This window comes from Magnolia sinica, chromosome 15 (genome assembly GCF_029962835.1).
Source record: "Magnolia sinica isolate HGM2019 chromosome 15, MsV1, whole genome shotgun sequence".
NCBI lineage: Eukaryota > Viridiplantae > Streptophyta > Magnoliopsida > Magnoliales > Magnoliaceae > Magnolia > Magnolia sinica.
The window spans coordinates 7396576-7411675 of NC_080587.1; the positions used below are offsets into that span (position 1 = coordinate 7396576).

At 37.9% G+C, this 15100-nt stretch overlaps 1 long non-coding RNA gene across 1 annotated transcript; it reads right to left on the bottom strand.

The window, feature by feature from the left end:
• Positions 1-9022: 9022 nt before the first annotated feature.
• On the bottom strand, positions 9023-14932 carry LOC131226683 (uncharacterized). Its single transcript, XR_009161983.1, has 10 exons — positions 14588-14932; positions 13658-13849; positions 13384-13467; positions 12945-13290; positions 12041-12128; positions 11828-11886; positions 11318-11722; positions 9690-9751; positions 9359-9455; positions 9023-9089 (listed from the first exon to the last, which is right to left on the bottom strand). It is a non-coding gene; the product is annotated as an uncharacterized LOC131226683 (long non-coding RNA).
• Between the last annotated feature and the right edge of the window lie 168 nt (positions 14933-15100).

Sequence of the window (15100 nt, forward strand, 5' to 3'; positions counted from 1 at the left end):
CCATATCTCCATGTCAGATTCCTTACAAGAAAGTAGTGTTTTAACCTCTTAATCACAATTTTATGGCGGTTAAATCAGGAAAATGCTGCTCCACATGTACAAATCTGGCATGGAGGGTATGGGGCCTACCAAAATTGACATCAAGGCTTAATCCTCAATCCTAATTTTGTGGGCCCCCTAAATTCTCAAAATCCACTATTTTTGCAATGGCCCACCAAAGTTAGTATTCCTGCCCGCCATTTGCCATGGGCAAATTTCGAGTAAGTAGATAGATACCCAGCCAAGCAGTGAATAGAATGGAAGATGGATTCCTTGAACATAAAACTAGAGGTGTACACGAGTCGATCCAAGTCGAGGCTCGACTCAACTCGGCTACTTGCTGACCTCAGCTTGAACTCGGCTCGACTCGGTCCTCGGGCCTGATTGGTCAACTCAGCTCAGTTCAGTCAGCAGCTCAGGCCAGTTCGAGCTGAGTTCGAGCCAAGTTCGTCAGTGCATTATTTTCACAAACACATGAACTACACTTTCAAAATCTTGCTGAATGTAAAACAACAGCAATGGATTTACAGGTATTTCATCAAACACCTTGTAAACAACATTTAAAAAAAAAAAAAAAAAAGGGTATTTGTTTCATATATCTACATTCCTTGCCACCAGTCACACTTCATTGAGTCATTTCATCAAACACTTGGTGAGCAGCAGCAATATCAAAGTAACCGAATCACTGAACTGAATCGATCCGAGTTCGATTCAAGTTGGGTTCGATCTGAGTCAAGTCGAGCTCGGGCAAGCTCGAACTCGGTTTGAAATTTTTTCGAGCTCAAAAATCAGCTCGGCTTGGCTCGGACTCAGTTTCGATCTGAGATGAATCAAGCTTTTTCAAGTCGAGTCGAGCGAGTTACCGAGCAAACTTTGCTTGTGTACAACCCTACATAAAACCAACCCATATGAATTCTGAAATAAATACAACTTCTACTTCTTCCACTATTTAAACAAGCATTCACTGTTATTATGCATTAAAGATGAAGATCTCTAACACATAATTATTGCTAATTAAAAAGAGATTAATTCATTTTTACGCATCTACTAAACAAGGCCCTAGCAGTTTACATATGTAGGCCCTCCTGCATTTCTTTTGTATCCAGCCTTTGTTGAAACTAGGATTGGCATCGGCTCTTATAGATCAGATTAATGCTCCAGTATTAATCTACTAAACAAGTTTGTACGTCCAAACAATTCCTAAGGCATTAATCATCCAATTGGATTCCTTTTAAATTACAATTTGCATGATTCAGATAAGTTTGGCTACCATCTTTTTTTACTAAATGGGTTGATTGCATCCAACTCCCCTTTGTTGTATGACAATCAGACATCCTTGAATTGAATTTTCCATTTTTGCATCTACTTCCTCTACATTACTCTTCATGGCATGCTAAGAGATTACAGAACAATTGGGTCCACTATCATGTACTTATGGTTTTCAACTTGTGCAGTAGACACATGGCCCACACCATAAAAGCAATAGACAACCACCAAACCTAACCATTGGCCCACACCATAAAAGCAATAGACAACTACCTAACCATGGCCCACACCATAAAAGCAATAGACAACCACCTAACCAAACCATTGTCATTATCTTGTGAAGAAACAGCTAAGAATGGGATTTTTCATCACCTTTATGTAAAAATCTTGAGTTCACAGTTTCCATCCCACCTAAGCTAACCTAACTCATGAAAACATCATACATTACATACAGGGTTAGCAATGGTCCCAGATGGCTTTTAAGCCTAACCCATCAATTAGGGCCATCCATGGCCTGGTTGGTCTATTCCCGGGTTTTGCGCTACATGTGCGGTAATGTGTTGGTTCAGCCAGTGGGTCAACAGGCCCCATTGAGCCGCTCCCAACGGAGATTGGACTAAGCTAAATTGGTAGTGGGTCAGGGTAGGGTTGAACCATATCCAGGGCTAGGCTAGATGAAACCATCCAATTCTTGTACCCGAGGCTACAATGTGTGTTCGGGTCAAACCAAACCCAATTGACCGAAAGCTGGTGGATTGATCCCAACTGAATTACAATTGAATTGGTCAGGACACTGGGTATCCGCCTCCTACCACCGGCAGTCTCCGGCTAGGAACGGGCAGGAGCTTTGAGTGGCCATCCTGATGTATGGGTTTTATCCACACCGTCCATTCATTTTTCCTTATCATTTCAAAACGTGAAATAGAAATCAAACGAAATCCAATGCTCACGTGGAGCACATCACAGGAAGCAGCAGTGATCATGATTCTCACCGTTGAAACTTCTGAAGGGCCCACCGTGATGTTTATTTTCCATCCAACTTATTAGTAAAGTTACATGGACCTGGATGAATAGAAGACATAAATATCAGCTCGATCCAAAGCTTTCGTGGCCCCTAAGAAGTTTTCAACTGTTAGATTTTAATCCCCATTGTGTGGTCCACATGTTTCTTTTATTTTCCTAAGTTTCAGGTATATACTCTGAAATGATATGGAAAAATGAATGGACGGTATGGATAAAACTAATACATCACGGTGGCCACTCAAAGCTCTTGCCCGTTCCCGTTGGAGAGGGGGAGGACGAATCCGCCTTCCCCGGTTCGATGGTCCATAAATGGGGGTAGACCCTCACGTGAGGAGGTGACTCATACTCCTCACATGCGGCACTGATGTATAGTTATCCAGACCTTCCAAATTTTGGGTCTCATCATAGATGGAGTCTGTCTCTAAAATCATACTGATCAAGAAATCCAAGCCATCCAATTAATGGCTCTCAGATGGATGGTTAAAAGTAAAATAGTTAGTGGTCTGATTTTGAGGGGAAAATTAGATGGTTAGAGTTATCCCCTGGTACAAATTTTTATTTTATTTTTTGGTCATTCTTAAATAAATACAATCTCTCTTTCTTCCTGTACTTCAACATCCATTTATACTTTTATCCTTTCAAACTCAACACAAGGAACCATGCAGGGCCCACCACAGTTGGAATACGAAAATATCCTGTTGGCTGCATGGTACCACAACTCTTCGGTCTTGAAATTTTGGACATTGCATGATAACTCTTGTACATTTTTACGACGTAGTATAGTCCACCAGAACAACCAGCACATACATGTCGAGTACCAGAACAGAGACCTTGCAAGTTACAACATTTCGGATAAATGAATGGCATAAATCTGGAGATCATTTGGGATCAGCCACTGCGGAAGTTGCATTTGTTCATGGATACTTTAATTCCCTTTTCAGTCAAGGAGTGTCACTTTGATGGCTTGTTTGGTAACTTAGTTTCCGTCATTTTTGTGGCATCTAGTAGTTTAGAGTAGATTTCGTATAAATATAATCATGGCAGAGGCTTCCGTGGATGTCTCTCTTTCAACTATTTTCTTTGGTATGTCCAACCTGAATCATTGGTCAACTTGATTTTCTGGCTTTCGCCCTAACACGGGATTACACATCTAATGGTAAGAGTAGATCTTATATATGCATTCCAATAGGTCCTGTAAAAAATCTAGGTTGTGCTTATTATTATTATTATTATTATTATTATTTTGAATAACATACGAGGATTGATCTCCAGGAACGCCCTTATTTTTTTATGGACCACCATGATATAGTGCATAAAAAACACTTGGATCATTAGATGTATAATCCCACATAAGGGCCAAGACCAAAAAACAACGTTGACTTGTGATTTATATGGCTTACACTTGATTTTTGCATGGCCCACAAGGAAATTATAGAAAATCCACTTTAACCATTAGATGACGTACCAAATTTAGGAATAGTGTGAAAAATTCAAGTCCATCCGTGATTCAAGTGGGCCAAATCAGGAAAAACAATTTAGAGAGCAAATGTTGCATTGTACACTTTTTATAAGCATGCGATTACCTCAATCACATATGGGGCTGATTTTTTATTTTTTATTTTTTATCCTCAACCTAACATGAGATGGTGCACCTGATGGTTGGGGTGGATTTCACATAGTGAAGCCCACCTGAGACACCATCCCTTTGCTCACTAGGGCACAATTAGGATCATGCCTTTATGCCAATTCAGGTGGGCCCATATCCCCATCTCTGATTCAGCACAAGAAAGCAGCCTTTTAAACCCTTAATCACAATTATACTAAGGCCCCATTTGTTAAATCTGAAGTCTAAAGACTGAATCTAAAATCCTAAGCCTAAATCTGAAATCCCAAGCCAAAAAACTTATTTGATAATTAGGGTTGAAGTCTGAAAATTAAGTAATGAATTTGAAACAACCGGATTCTTAACAAACATATGTAATGTCTAAAATATGTTAATTTGTCACGTTTGCCTTTATTTCCTATTTCAAAAGGTTTTACATTATAAAAAAATTTATTTTTTATTAAATGAAAATAAAATTATTATATTTAATTTAAATAAACTAAATTATTTAATAGAAAATTAAAATATCTTTATTTATTAAAAAAAGATTAAGAAAATCACCACCGTTGGATCAAGGAAGGTAGATTGTTTACAGACTATTAATGGTGCTGTGCTGCCCCCACCCTGATGTGTGTTTTATCCACATCGTATATCTGTATTTTTATTTTTTTTCAAATAATTTTAAGGAATGATCTAAAATGCGGAAGATCCAAATCTCATGTGAACCACCCCATAGGAAACAGTGGTGATTGAATGCCCACCATTAAAAGCTTATTAGTGACCTCGAAAGTTTTGAATGAGGCCGATATTTATGTTTACCCTTAGTTAACAGGTTGGATGGTAAATAGACATCACAGTGGGCCGTTGGAAGTTCTTAACAGTGAACGTTCAATCACCACTGTTTTCTTATGGTGTGTGGTCCACTTGAGATTTGGATCCGTTTTATTTTTGGGCTCATGCCATAAAATGATCTGAAAAAAAAAAAAGATACACAGCGTGGATAAAACATATATAGTATGCAATCCGCTTCTGGATCCGAGATCCACCGAACCCGCACCATCCGGGAAGCGGATTGCGTGGTGTGCTCGTGTCAATGCCACCAAGTCATGTGAGCTACTCCATAATGTATGTGTTATATCCACACCGTACATTCATATGGGGACATCATTTTAAGACTTAGGACAAAAAAACAAGGTGGATATAAAGCTCAACTGGACCACAAAACAGAAAGCAGTGGGACAATGATTCCTACCGTTGAAACATTCTTATGGCCCACCATTATGTTTATTTGTCATCCAACTTGTTCACGAGTCACAAAGACGAGGATGAAAGGAAAAAAACAAATATAAGATTGATTCAAAACTTCAATGGAAGACATTCAATCCCCTGCTTTCTATGGTGTGGTCTCCTTGAGCTTTAGATCTGCTTCATTTTTGAGTTCATGCCCTAAAATTATCTATTAAAATGGGCGTACGGTTTGGATATAACATATAGACCATGGTGGAGTCTAAAAAACTTAGTGACGTTAACGCACCAGGAAGTTGGCCGACACAGTCAGTTTCCAGATCCTATTTAGCGTGCTGAGTAAACTTTTTGAGGTCCACCATGATTTACCTACTTTATCCATTCCGTCCATCCATTTTAACAGATAATTTTATGACTTATTTTAAAACTAAGGATATAAAATGTTCAAATGGACCACACCACAGGAAATAGTTGAAATATTGAATGTCTACCGTTGAAAAATTCTCGAGGGCCACAGAAAATTTGTATCAAGATTATATGTGTGTTTTCCCTTCATCCATGTCTGTATGATCTTATGAGCAGATTGGATGATAAATAAACATCGCTAGGGGGCCTAGAAAGGTTTCAATGGTGGAAATCATTATCCCCACTGTTTCCAGCGGAATGATCCACTTGATCTTTGGATATGCTTAAATTTTGGGCTTAAGCTCTTAAATTAGGTGGAAAAACGGATGGACGGCGTGGATAGACTACATACATTCAAGGTGGGCCCAACTGAGTTTACTAGTACGATAAGAGCGCACTGAGTAACTCATACGCAATCCTATTTCTATTTGGGGAGGGTACTACCAACCAGGACAGTATGGATGCTCCTGTGAGGGGTTCTGTGGGGCCTACCTTGATATATATGTTTTATCCACACCGTCCATCCATTTTTTTCACACCATTTTAGAGTATAAGATTAAAAAGGGACGAAGTAGATATGAGGCTCACTTGGCCACACCGCTATAAACAGTGGGAATTGAGAGCCTACCATTAAAAACTTCTTAGAGCTACAGAAGGCTTTGATCAATCCAATGTTTGTGTTTTACCTTTATCCAGGTCCTTTTGACATTATGAAGAGGTTAGATGACAAATAAACCTTACCGTGGACCCTGGAAAGGTTTCAAGGATAATTATTCAATTCCCCTTCTTTCTTTGTAGCGTGGTCCACTTTAGCTTTGGATGTGCCTCATTTTTAGGGCTCATGCTCAAGAATGATTTAGAAAAGTTGATGTACAGTATGGATCTAACACATAAATCATGTTGGGCAATTTTAGAAGAAAAAAATTAAGTTGTGTATGCAAGACGGAATATCTTTCGCAATTTGCAAGATTCCGTGAAAATGATGGAAGTTTTTCTGAATTCAGAGTTAACAAACAAAGCTTATTGTGGAGCGCTTTCAGCGTTCCGCATTAAGTTAATTTTTTAAGAGTTAACAAACATGCCTTAAGTTTCAAAAAAGAAAAACAAATGATCCACGGTTGTGATCAAGCCAGGAAAATCTGATGTGGAAGGCATGGGCCCACCAAAATTGAGATTCAGGCGATAATTTTGTGGGACCCCCTAAATTCTTGAAACCTGTTATTAGGGAGAAGTAACATTGTTTTAACATTCTGATTCAAACTCCCGCTGACGTAGAGAATTCGACTTCCCCAACGTTTTTTATTAGGGAGAAGTAACATTGTTTTAACGTTCTGATTCAAACTGCCCGCTGACGTAGAGAATTCAAACTCCCGCTGACGTAGAGAATTCGACTTCCCAAACGTTGTTTTAACAAAAGCAGGGAGAAATGCTTCTGCTATTGGAAATGCCCTGCAACTGAAAATAGTGATAATGTGGAATGGAAGGTAATGAAATTATGGCCTATATGCTATTTTAGATCAAGTGGCAGAAAAAGGAGCCAACAAAGAAGGATAAAAAAAAGCTCATGGAAAATATCAAGAAGCTGACAATGCTGTTGCTTTCATAACATCAACATGGTGGTCCACCTTCCTTTGCAATCCAGGATACTTTTGACTGTTCATATTTCATGGTCGCTATAGCATACACAGTTTACTCTGTGGGGCCCACTGTGATGTATATGTTTTTTCCATGTTGTCCATCTGTTTTACCAGTTCATTTTAGGATACAGAGTTTACTCTGTGGAGCCCGCTATTAACATGCAGTAATTATGTATTAGAGAACAAGATCTCTAAATTCTAATGCATAATTAATGATAATTAAAATGAGATGAACTAATTTTTAATCGTCTACCAAACAAGGCCCCACGTTCAACAAACATATGCTTGTAATTGGAACAGACGTTCTGTTTGGGTGTGATTAATCTAGGAAAAGGTTTCGCAAAAATGAATTTTAAAAAATTATCCATGGATGTGATTAATCTGGGAAAAAGCTACTTGACATGTGTAAGTCTGATGTGGAGGGCATGGGCCCACCAAAATTGGTATTGAGGCTTAACCTGGGATCCTCTAAATTCTTGAGACCTGTAATCTGCCATCAGCCCACCAAGCTTGCAATTCTTGTTGGAGCTATTTGGCTTCGGCAAATTTCAGAGTACAAGTATGAAAAAAAAGATTAAATAGAGAGATTGACAGTTTCAAAAAAATAAACGAAAAATAAATAAAAAAATAAATACAATGGCCAATCAATTACTTAACATAAACATAGCACATGAAACTCATGATTCCTTATAACAAGCATAACAGTCAGACTACATATCTGGTTTACATGCGTTCTAAAATAAATACAATTTCTCTTTCTTTCTCTACTTAAACATCCATTTATACTTTAGCCTTCTAAAATCAACACAAGAATAGAGCTACAAACAGCTAGTAAAGTGATCATCGCTTCCTGAAACCTACTCTTGAAGTATAGCAGCTGATAAACTTGCAATCAATGAGGACCATCCATGCTCGATCTGAAGAATCCCGTTTGAACACCAGCTTTCCCTCCCTTGACATAGAATTTGAGAGGCCTGGTGCTTCATTTTCAATTTGAGAAGGTCTACTGCTTGATTGGGCCTGCATGGCTCATGGGTGGATCATCTGGTATGTTAATCTTATAAGCCCTATGGCGATAGGCAATTGTATAAATATCACATCAATTGGAAAATCCAATCCGTCTGAGTAAGAGCCTTCAAGCAAATGGGTGATGACAAAAATCAGCCATTTTTTGTACAAACTGTATAAATTTCACATTCAACAGAGAAAATTGGGCAGCTAGGATTCTCCTATCCACATGTTTTTTGTACAATCACCCACAAACAGTAGGTGTGTGTGTATATGCTGGTCTTCATAATCTGACTGCAACTGAAATAAGGTAGAACAGATTCTCCATCTTCTGTACAATCGCCCACAACGGTAGGGGCGAGCAGATGGATGGTGGTCTTGATCGTTTGTCCATGCAGTCTAGTGGGCCACATCCATGAATGTATGAAGCCACGGTGCGTCAATAGCAATGTTGAGAACCTTTACTTCGACTTGCATCCCCCTTTCCCTCAAATACTTGAACACGGAAGGGATTAAAGGTACCAGGTCTGGCTTCTCTAATCCAAGCTGTTGTATCGGATGGAAGTTTGGTCGAATCCGTTCATAGAATGGTATTTTGTTGGAAGATGCAAAATTGTAGCTGGGTCATTGATAGGAAGATTGGAGATCAAGGTTCGAGATGTATCTGAAACTTCAAGTATGTGGCATCTCTGCAACATAACAGTAACTTTGGATTAAATATTTTACCCCCAAACTATGAATGAATTAGTCATTATTCATGTAAACTAAGAAAACCATGCACGTACCATTGAGCCATGAAAAGTTGAGATCTTCACTAGCTCCCATATATTGCCATGATTAGTTAACTGCCAACAGTGATGTCTCTGTAGATGTTGCTAAACATTTCAGAATTATTTCTACTAATATAACCATTTGAGGGACTATAAAATCAAAACCAATAGATCCTATAGCCTTGATAGGAAGGAATGACGCATATCTTTGTATAAATAGATTGTTCTCCATTTTGATTATGGAGAATCTAATACAAGGAGATGCAAAGGCTCACAAATATATTATCATCATAATCTTTTTAGCCTTTGTCCCAGTCTGAGCTATAGCATACAGATCTTGAAAACAAAGAAAGCAGAATTACCTAGTGTTCTTGATGTGAATAAAGAGATTTCATCAGAGATTCTTCCATTACTCTGAATTGGGCTGCACTATTGACATTTCCTGACATGGTTCAACAGCTGCCAAAATAAATAAATTAAAGTTAAAATTAAAAATGCAATACCATGCAAAGTTTCATTATTCTGTTCTCATGCCAAGTAGATAAGGGATGGTCGGTTAAAAACACTTCATGCTCGCACAAACATGTAGGCTACAAGTATTCTACAAGTGTTCGCTTGTATGCATGAAATACAAACACAAACAATGCCACAACTCTGAAGTCCAAGAAACTATAGCTATAGAGAAAACTCCACCTCAATCTATACTTCTCATCTGTGACCATTTCTTGCAAAAGCTGTAACCAATTTCGCAAATCCTGCACATATCAATGATGCTATAACTGTTAACTGAGCTTCTAGAGAATGTTATGTTTACAATACATCGGTATATACATTCCTGTGAACATACACCAGTTCTTTGGCTGTTGTGGAGATATTACATAAATAAAGTAAACACAGAGGACAATTATAAGGGTCCTCACGTGTGCCAGTATTGCATACGCGTGTGAGATCCATTCCACTCATCAGGTCTACCCCTTGTTGAAAGTGTACTAGTGTAAAAGTTTGGTCAGTCCACTAATATGGTGAATTAGTGGTCCACTCATGTACCATTGGTTATCATCTTATCGATCTTGTAAGCATCCATTTTCTCAATAGAAGCGTGGCTCACTTAATGAATGGACAAAACTGCATCCATTTTCTCATTACAAGTGTGGCTCACCTGATGAATGGACAAAACTGATAGTAGGTGAAGACACATTCATCATGACGCCAGTGCATTGAAGGGTTTGGATCACCAACATGTGTTTCAAGTTTTGACTTTCTGTGTGACAGTTGTATCAGGTGTCTGCATGCCTGCAAGTAGCATGCCTCTTGGGTTAGTGATTAAATCTAACTCTACCTTTCATCAGAAAAAGGTTTTACATTAATCTTGTGATCCTGCCTTCTGAATGATTGCCAGTCAAGAGATCCACACAACCACAACATTAGGCAAGGAATCATAAGAGAGTATAAGAAGCAACAAAACTATATAAAACACACCAACACATGTATACTCTTGATGGTCAGCAAAGCACGATCCTGATCTTTTTTTCAGATTTCTGTCATTCCTGCTGCAAGTAACTGAAAAATTTTCAATATTCATGAATGCATTTCATTGGACAAATAAATGATAAGCAATTATGTTGCTTATTGCAAATAAGATAAACATGTCACCTTTTTGCACTTTCTCAGGTACTTAATCCTGTGGCCTTGATGGGAAGGAATGATGCATAGCTTTGTATAAATAGATTGTTCTCCATTTTGAATATGGAGAATCTAATACAAGGAGATGCAAAGGTCACGAATATATTCTCATCATCATCTTTTTAGCCTTTGTCCCAGTGCGAGCTATAGCATACAGATCTGGAAAACAAAGAAAGTAGAATTACCTAGTGTTCTCAATGTGAGTAAAAAGATTTCATCTGTAAGCACTGGTATAACTGTTAACTGAGCTTCTAGAGAATGTTATGTTTACAATACATCAGTAGATACATTCCCATGAACATACCCCAGTTCTTTGGCTGTTGTGGAGATATTACATAAATAAAGTAAACATAGGATTGAAAACATTAGCAAGTGGATAGAAATTTTACATTTGGAGTTAGTCCTTCTTGTGGATGCATTTCTACAGAGGACAAATATAAGGACCCTCACATGTGCCAGTGTGGCATATGCATGTGAGATCCATTCCATTCATGAGGTCTACCCATTGGTGAAAGTGTCCTAGTGTAAAAGTTCGGCCAGTCCACTAATTTAGTGAATTAGTGGTCCACTCATGTACCATTAGTTATAATCTTATCAATATTTTAAGCATCCACTTTCTCAATGTAAGTGTGGCTCACCTGATGAATGGACAAAACTGATAATAAGTGAAGACACATTTTTCATGACGCCAGTGTGATTAAGGGCTTGGATCACCAACATGTGTTTCATGTTTTGACTTTCCATGAGACAGTTGTATTGGGCATCTGCAGATGCATGCCTGCAAGTAGCATGCCTCTTGGGTTAGTGATTAAATATAACTCTACCTTTCATCAGAAAAAAGATTTTACATTAATCTTGTGATCCTACCTTCTGAATGATTTCTGCAGAATTGCCAGTCAAGAGATCCACACAACCACAACATTAGGCAAGGAATCATAAGAGAAAATAAGAAGCAAAGGACTATATAAAACACACCAGCATATGTATACTCCTGATGGTCAAGAAAGCACAATCTTGATCTTATTTTCAGAATTCTATCATTCCTGTTGCAAGTAACTGAAAATATTTCAATATTCATGAATGCATTTCATTGGACAAATAAATGATAACAATTATGTTGCTTGTTGCAAATAAGATAAACATGTCACCTTTTTGCACTTTCTCGGGTACTTAATCCCTGAATATCTTTTAAGGACTACTCAAATCACTGAAAGAAGACAAGCATAAAAGAGTAAAAAGAGTAAAGCATTACATTAGAACAAATCTTACATGTTTTAAAAAATACAGGATTTAAAGAGGGGCAGTCAATATAACCGGAAAGCAATGTTGCGACACTGCAACGTCAACATACATATGTATACCTATTTTGGACATGGACAGCAGTGTCTTTTTTTTGGACAAGGAAATAAGTAGAAACAAGGTCCTGGAAAACCCACCACTCCCACATATCTGTGCAGATGTATAATGACATATGAAAGTTGTTTTATTAGAAATAGCTCATATAAGATCAATTTTGGAACCAAGAATAGATATCCTAATAAAAACAAGCTGATAGACATCCACAGTTATCGCCACGTTGGCATGCATATTGTGTTTGTGTGTGTGTGTGTGTGTGTGTGTGTGTGTGACTGTGTGTGTGTGTGGAGAGGAGAGCATGATATTTCATCAATATACATTTTACCAAAAAGTAAAGAAACTTCTCTACCATGGCATTTAATAATGCGTGTCAATAAGAGTATGTTTTTAAAACATATATTCTCTCTTGGTTCCAAACACCATATACATAAGAAACAGGAAAATGTATTCTAGTAGCAAAACTATGACCTAAACAAAACGTATATAAACGTTGCCAGACGTAAGAAGAAAAAAGAACAACAACATGTGTCAGACATGGGTGTCAAATAATGCAGGTTTCTAGAAAATATAAACATATATATTTTGAAAATAATCAAAATGAAAGGAAACCCTGAACACTAATGAAGTATGGGTAGATAGAGGATTGGTTGATACTAAAAACTTCTATATGGGAAGAAAAAAAAAAGTTTCCCTATAACTATGCAAGATCTTGAAGGATCCTTCCATGGTGGGTCCCAATAAACAAATCGTTTCGGATAACTAAGCCATGGACACCACTTTTACAAGCTAAGGATCCGAGTATTCTCCTCAGTTAATTAGTAAAACTCAAGATACTCTCTGGCAATATTTTTCTTTTCCTTTTTGATAAAATGAGAAAATATATACTAATGAACAGCTTGGATCTCGCACATATGTGACTTGAATCTCTGCCTCTTCCGTCTGCCTGCACACGAATCGCCTTAGCATTTCTCTATAGTTTTACTTTGCATGTGGTAGAAAAGATCATCTAACTGAAATCCATATAGGCCTTGCCAGAAGACTGCCTTCCAGCAGACATAACAGAACTTGGGAAGCTTTATGAGAATTTTCAATCGGATGGATGCCAACAGGGAACAAAAGGTCATGTTCGATGAGTTTAAATCTGCAGAGAGACAGTTCCTCCAAGATGTAGTCCTCTCCTCCTTGTGCCATAGGTGAGAAAGCTCTGCAAAGACATGTCCATAAGATAGATGGTCACCAAGGATATCTAATAGGCCTGTTGAACATATATAACAAGCATTTTATTTTGGTTACAACTCACATCGGGTGCCATAGATTCAACTTTTCATTTACAAATAAGCTTTTTTACTTGTTCATAGATGCTTCTATCCTTAGTGTTGGCATTCACCGGCTATTGTTGCTTCTCATCTAAGGCATTCTAAGTGTCTGGTTCCTGCATGATGATATATCAACACTTGAACAACTTGGTGAGTCAGTTCAATATTAGATAAATATAAGAGAACTTACACATGTCATTAAAAAATGCAATTCGAATGGAAGTTCCTGGCATTAATGCTTCAGTTGCAACCAAGCATGGAATATGAGAATAGGACAAAAAGATGAAGAGAGAATGCAATCATTACCCAATGCAAGTCAAGAGAGCTTTCTTCAATGTGGAAAGATCTTTCTATGGTCATTCTCCATTGTGGGGATGCTGGCCGTCCTTCGCCAATCATTGCTTCCCTCTTTTGGCCCATTCCTTTAATATTAGAACAGAGAGATGGATGCCTGATGTAGCTCACCAACATCATATCATATTTTTTGCTTATCATCAGCTGCGTATACAATGCCTCATTTACTTCATCAGTCAACTCAACCAAAACACATTTTGGGAAACTATCTTCATAATAAAGAAAAATACAAGAAAAGAATGCCAATTTTTGTCATAGACGCCTTGGATGTGAATTAGGCAAACTATAGCAATCTGATGGAATGTAAAAGGTAAGATTAAAATCTAGTATTCAAATACATTGTAGAAAAGATAAACCATGACTATACAAGGGTGCTACTGTGCTTCTTGCACTCAAAACAGGGGAACCTTCTCTCTTTTTTTTCTTCTTCTTCTTCTTCTTGTTTTTTTTTTTTTTTTGGGGGGGTGCATAAATATAACGAAGGACTGAAGGAGTGATCAACTTTTTGTTTTGTTGTTTTGGTTTACAGAGAAATGCTCTCTGCTGAGTATAGAAACACCTAGCAAACATGTATCTGTATTATGTTCATAAACAGCCCATACAATGAATACAATTAGATGAACACTGCTCGAGGTGCACAGGAAGCAGAGCATGATAGGTAAAGGCACACCATGCTAATGCTCATGCCCAAAAATCATGCTAGCCTACTATATAGGCAGGCCACACTTGTATGAGAAAAATGGACCATTGGGAAAAATGACCAGTGGTCCATATTCAATGTACATGCACGGCTTATCTGATGAGTCGACCAGCCTAATGTTTGTGTTAGTGCTTGATGATAATTTTCCCTACCAGATGAATGCCCATGTCTATAACAAATACCCTAAGTTGGCATGCATGCTACGGCCAACCTACATCCATCACACATGACTGGCCAAGAAGTTAACTGCATAACAAGAAAAAAAAAATTGAAATAATAAGACATTTAACCTTATTTAGGAGAAAAGTTATGGCTCCATAAAAAGCAATGCAACAAAATAGTGTCGATGTATCTATGAAAATATCTTACTCATGAAGGAAAAAGGAATTTTGGGAGCAGACCGAACCTTTTGCATTGTTCATTTTGCCTTTATTGTTATGAGTGGGAGGAGAGGAAAGCTTCATGGAAGAATGATGCAGCTCACTCACATCTTTGTACTGTCATGTAGATTAACAGTAGTTCAGGGGTCCCTCCTGACCTCTCCTCCTTTCCCCTCCCCTAAGCTACATGCCCAGTTTATAGCACGGTTCTTTCTTCAAAAAAATTCGAGCTACCTTGTAAAATAAATAAGAATATATCAGTAGTAGACATGTACCATCAGAACCAATGTCAGATAATGCTAACGACTAGCCCTT